The following is a 6,274-nucleotide window of genomic DNA, read 5'->3' on the forward strand; positions in this document are numbered from 1 at the left end:
TCAGACTCACTAGGGTCATTAGGACACTTATAGTCCTGTCCTGTTGGCAGACCTAGGCAGGGGCCACCCTAGGGCCCCAAATGCCCAGGCAGTTGTCCTGAACTTTGAATCTCAGTGAATACAGTTTGCTCAAGGAAGTTTCCATTCTGAAATCTCATCTCATGCTATAAATTTCTCAACCTGCTCTCAAGGGGCCAGAAATGAGATTGACTTTGAGGAGCATTATGGCAGAAAAGCTTTTGTCTGGGCACAGGATGTTTGATCGCGTCATTCTTTACCAACAAACATCTGCAAACAAGGGTGTGCTCTACTTCACAACAGTGTTGGGGGCAAGGCGGGCCTCTGCATCCCTTCCACAAATACCAGGGGTAAAACGAAAACATGTGCCTCTTGCCACATTTCTCAGTGATAAGAGTGTCTGCCTGGCCTCTCCATGACCCAGGAGAAGAGACCATCTGTTTTCCCACCCTCCCCTTCCCCTTTCCCTTCCCCTCCTGCAGACGTGACTCGATTTGAAACAATTGCCTGAGTGCTGAGGCTGAAGCTGGTTCCCTGGATCCTCCACTTCAGGTGCTAAAAATACCCCGGTTGCCAGCCTGGCCCCAGAAGGACAGAGCATTGGCCCTAGATAAGGGTTTCAGGGTGGATCCTGGTCGGGGTGCCTGTAGGAGTCCATCTATCTCCCTCCTCTCACATCAAAAGATTAAATAAGGTTTAGACCAACTTATGTTTACAAAGCAATTTCACCTCTTGAAACAACCAAAGAGAATTTTAAGCAATGCATGAGACATTTCTTCCAATAACCACACAGTTATGTGTAACTACAAACAATCTTTATTATAACATGAATTATTCTTTAACTTCAAATATTCGGTTCTAGGACCTGGGTTCTGAGCATGGCCCCACGTAGGCAGCGCATCGGCCCCAGACAAGGTTGCTGGGGGCATGCTGGTCTGGAGAATGCTGGAGTCTGTCTTCTGTCTCCCCTCCCACTTGGCAAAGGAGAAAAAAAAGTAGAGTAAGAAATGTATCCCATTATAATGAATCCCCACCAGCCCAATCTACTCAAATTAACTAACATTATTCCATGGGTTCAGAATTATGGGAAAACCCCCAAACTATCCATTCATTCCTTGCCAGGAATTTATTTAACCACCGTTTCTTCCATTTTCTTCTCTCTCTCCCTCTCTCTCTCTCTGCCTCTATGCTTTATTTTACTTACTTTTAAAGAATTCACACATTTCCAGCCCAGGCCAGTGGCTCAGTTCATTGAGCATCGACCTGGTGCATGGACATCCTGATTTTGATTCCCGGTCAGGGTCCACAGGAGAAGAAACTGTTTGTTTCCCCGCCCCCCGGTTCCTCTCCACCTTCTGTCTTTTTTCCCTTCCTGCAGCCAGTGGCTCTATTAATTCCAGTGTGGCCTGGTGCGTCAAAGTTAGCTCAGGCTCTAAAAGTACCTCAGTGTCCAGCATCTTCCCCAGACGGGGTAGATCCCAGTCAGGGTGCATGCAGGATTCCGCCTCGCTATCTCCTCTCCTCTTATTTAAAATAAGTAAATAAATATAATAAACAACTTGAACAACTTAAAATTTTCTAGCTCACTTGAACAACTTAACAATATACTGCCAAATATGATAAAGGGTGATTGCTTCCCCAGTGTCAAAATGAGAAAGTTAATTCAGTAAGACTGTTAGTATTTTCCACCAAATTTAGGCACCATTAGAGGCCACCCAGAAGAGAACAAAGGAAAAGAGGCATAACTACCTGCTTATAATACCCACAGAGAAACAAGGGGTAAAGAGACAGGAGCCAAAATACCGAGTGCGAGGAAAGGAGAAAGGGAGGTAGGCTGTGAGAAAGGAAGGAAAAAGTACAGGAAAGAGATGAACGGTGGCTTTTACTATGGAAAAGCAAAGACAAAAGGCAAATATATTAGCTGAACCGAATTTCACACTTCCAGTCCGGTCCCCTGAGGCGACATCTACCTGGGGCTGGCATGAGGCATTCAGGAGGGCAGGTAATGCCCACGGTCTTGCTGCTCTTCCTCCTCGGGTTCATCTGAGGCACTGGAGGAGTCACGGGGCGCTTCATCCAGGGTTCCAACTCCGGGATCTCCCATGCGGCCGTGTTGGCAGGGAGGACTGCTCTGTGACGGCTCACCCATGAGCAACGACATCATGTGGCTGCCTAGCAGGAGACTGTGGCCTGTTCTCTCTGCTTCTCGTCCCCACTTGTTCCTCTGAATCACATTCTTTAAGCGGACAAACTTCGTGGCAGCTTTAGCCATGGGTGCCCAGATCTTGGCATCACAGTCTAGGCCACTGGTTGCTATCATAGGTAGATAAGGATGGGGCTCCAGGCAGTTCACGTTCCCTGACATGTCCCCCTCCAGGAACTGAACGATCTGACAGGATGATTTCTCCCAGAGGAAGATGTGCCCGCCATCACTACCGCTCATCACAAACTCACTTCTGGGGCCGTAGAAGTTGACGCCTTTGACCGTGGTGCTATTTCTGTGTCCCTTATATCTCTTCACATACTGGGCTCCGTCACAGTGAGACGGGTGAAAGAGGTAGATATCCTCATCGCTGTAACTGGCCAGGAGCTCTGTGCCGTCGTGGCTGTACGCAAGACAGGTGATACACACGTTGTAGTCACCGAAGACCAGATGATAGGGACAGAATGTCTTGAGGACTCCATTATTCTCCTTCTCATCGATTTTCCTCTGGTCGTAAATTCTTACAAACTGGTCTTTCCCACCCACAGCAAACTGGTAGATATTGGCAGGATTCACAGTGATTGTATAGAGTCCCACTTTCCTCTCATTCTCTCTGGTCACCACCACTTTGGAAGCTGGTGCGAGTTGTCTGGTGTCAATGGCAAAGACCACTGCGTCTTCACCTGCCGTCAGGAACCTGAAAGGGGAGTCTGGCTCCAGAGCCAACTTGTGGCAGGCTCCCATGTGTTGAGCCACACGCTTAGAAATACTGCATCGTTGCATCGTGGTGAGGTGTGCCAGCCGCACCTGCCCATCGCGGGCACATGTGGCCAGGGTGGAATCGCTACAATTGGGAAGGAACTTGGCCTGAAACACATTACTTCTGTGACCAGAATCAAAGGTCAGGACTGACTTCTCACGGACCCAGTCCCAAAGGACCACTGTCAGGTCATCGCTGCAACTGGCCAGCCGGGTGCCACGCTGGTTAAAGTGAACGCTATTGACACAATTGTAATGGCCTGCAAGTCTCGACTGCAGGAAGAGACGCTGCACAAACGCTCTTGCCCCACAGGCCTCGTATATGAAGTTGGCACTCGAGCCCAACTGCCTATCTCGAAGGGCAGTAAGGGCCTTCCAGCGAGGGAGCGGCAGGGCAGAGGTCTCTGAAGACACCCAGTCCTCCAGGGATTGATCCTCATCTGATAACCAGTGATAAAGCTTGGACTCCCGGCACTGTACCTGGAGCTGTTCTCCTGCTGCTCTGTCTTCAGCCTCTTCGCCTTCCTCTCTTGGCACGCCATCGTCAATGTCCACTGCTTCTTCATCACCGAATTCCACGATTTCAGAGTCCATGTCTTCAATTCCCGGAGCCCTTCCACGATTTTCTGTGCTGGGAAGAATGGGTACACTACGGTCCCTGGGACCACGGCCATCTCGAGTCAGAGTCCAGACCATTGCCACCCTCCTGATCTCCCCTTCTGACCGCTCAACTCCGCCATCTCTGCCCCTCCCGCTGGCAGACATTTTGAATGATGTTAGCTGTAGCTGGATGGCAGTGTGCCAAGTCTCAGAAGCCTGGAGAAGGCAGCAGGCCAGAACAGTGTGGGGGTAGGTCAGTGGTGAAGAAGGTAGGCCTAAGGGCCAGATGGCATTTAGGCTAGGCCAAAGTGGAAGAAGCAATATCTAGTTTATAAAATCGCCAACACGGGAGCAGATAACCTTCCCAACAGTACCTGCCCCACACCATCCAGGGGCACTTCCGGTAGGCCAAATCACGAGTATGGGAGCTGATGAGGTTCAAAAGACCCGTGCGTGTCCAGTATCTCGCGATGTTTGGGGCAGGCAAAGTTCAGAAAAGTGATATCCGAGTTATAGAAGTTTGAGTATGGTGGCTGATGAGGTTCAAAAGACTTTTGTCCATCTGGTGTCTCGCGATGTTTGGGGCAGGCCGAGTTTAGAAAAATGATATCCAGCTAATGCAATTGTGAGTTTGGGGGATGACGAGGTTCAAAAGACTTGTGCCTGTCCAGTATCTCGTGATGTTTGGGGCAGGCAAAGTTCAGAAAAGTGATATTAGACTGATACAATTTTGAGTATGGCACCTGATAAGGTTCAAAAGACTTGTGCCCATCTGGTGTTTCTCGATGCTTGGGGCAGGCCGAGTTTAGAAAAGTGATATCCTCCTGATGGATATGCGAGTATGGGGGCTGATGATGTCCAAAAGACTTCTGCCTCTCCAGTGTCTCGCGATGTTTGGGGCAGAGAAAGTTCAGAAAGTGATATCCGACTGTTAGAATTTTGAGTATGGCGGCTGATGAGGTTCAAAAGACTTGTGCCCGTCTGGTGTCTTGAGATGTTTGGTACAGGCAGTCAGAAAAGTGATATCGGGCTGATGCAATTGTAAGTATGGGAGCTGATGAGGTTCAACACTCTTGTGCCTGTCCAGTGTCTCGCGATGTTTGGGGCAGGCAAACTTCAGAAGAGTGATATCCTGCTGATGCAATTGAGTGTTGGGGCTGATGAGGTTCAAAAGACTTATGCTTGTCCAGTATCTAGCAATGTTTGGGGCAGGGAAAATTCAGAAAAGTGATATCAGACTGATACAATTTTGAGTATGGCAGCTGATGAGGTTCAAAAGACTTCTGCCCATCTGGTGTCTCTCGATGCTTGGGGCTGGCCGAGTTTAGAAAAGTGATATCCTCCTGATGCAAATGCAAGTATGGGGGCTGATGATGTCCAAAAGACTTCTGCCTCTCCAATGTCTCGCGATGTTTGTCTCGGGGCAGACAAAGTTCATAGAAGTGATATCCGACTGATAGAATTTTGAGTATGGCGGCTGATGAGGTTCAAAAGACTTGTGTCCGTCTGGTGTCTTGGGATGTTTGGTACATACAGGTAGTCAGAAAAGCGATATCCGGCTGATGCACTTGTAAGTATGGGGGCTGATGAGGTTCAAGAAACTTCTTGTTGTTGCGGTATTTCACGATAGTTCGGGTAGGAGTAAGTGGGAGGGTGATATCCGGCTCTTGCTCCTGCTACTATGGGAGCTCATGAAGGTCTGAAGACTCCTTCACATTTAGCATCTCATGGTATTTCGGGTCTGCTGCCATATTGTCTCAGGTCCTGAGCCCCTATCCACACCTGTCTTCCACTGTCAGCGGATGAGCTTGTGGTTTTTCAAAGTTTGAAACATGTCATTCTTTGGGAAACATTCCTAATAATAAAACAGGAACAAAACTGATACTCCTTAGATAAAACACTTTGCTAAGAATCTCAGTGTTTTGCTTGAAGCTAATGTACAGTTAGGAACTGAAAAGAAAAATGCAATGAAAGATTGCTAAGGCCCCCAGCTAATGAGTTCCTGAAATAATGAACAGTACCTTCTGCAAATCTAACAGCTTAAGGGAAAGCTTGAGATCTCTAATGGGTCGAAAAGCCATAGCGTTGACAGATAAAATACCCAATGCCTACTTCCTTGCATTTGAGATTAAAAACTGAATTCTTTTTTTAGTATGAGTTGACCCCATATATTGAATTTTACAGGACTTTGAATACAAATATTTGTCTTTTTGAAATGTAAATTTAACTGTGAGGCCTCTCCTTTTATTTGTTACATCTAGCAGGCTAATTTACTGAGAAGTGTAATTTAGTCCCTACGTGTAATCAAGGCTAAAATCAACTGGTTGATTTGATGGGGACATTGAAATGAGTAACTGCTTCGCCAATTTGAAACAGAAACACAACTTTTCTCCCCTCCCCCCAGATATAGTAGGTATTGATTTGAGGTGTGTTCAGTTTAAGATACTTAGAGAACACCAACCTAGTTTTATGAAAAGGAAAACCTCTTCTGTGATATGATGGAACTATCAAAATATTTAAAATAAATCACAGCCCTGGCCGGTTGGCTCAGTGGTAGAGCATCGTCCTGGCTTGCAGAAGTCCTGGGTTCGATTCCCGGCCAGGGCACACAGGAGAAGCGCCCATCTGCTTCTCCCCCCTCCCTCTCTCCTTCCTCTCTCTTTCCCTCCTGCAGCCAAGGCTCCATTGGAGCAA

At 47.7% G+C, this 6,274-nt stretch overlaps 1 pseudogene; it reads right to left on the reverse strand.

Annotated features, from left to right (window-relative positions):
- Positions 1 to 838: 838 nt before the first annotated feature.
- Positions 839 to 4,642, reverse strand: LOC136317324 (DDB1- and CUL4-associated factor 8 pseudogene; annotated as a pseudogene).
- Between the last annotated feature and the right edge of the window lie 1,632 nt (positions 4,643 to 6,274).

Source organism: Saccopteryx bilineata, chromosome X, assembly GCF_036850765.1.
Source record: "Saccopteryx bilineata isolate mSacBil1 chromosome X, mSacBil1_pri_phased_curated, whole genome shotgun sequence".
In the NCBI taxonomy this organism is placed as follows: Eukaryota; Metazoa; Chordata; class Mammalia; order Chiroptera; family Emballonuridae; genus Saccopteryx; species Saccopteryx bilineata.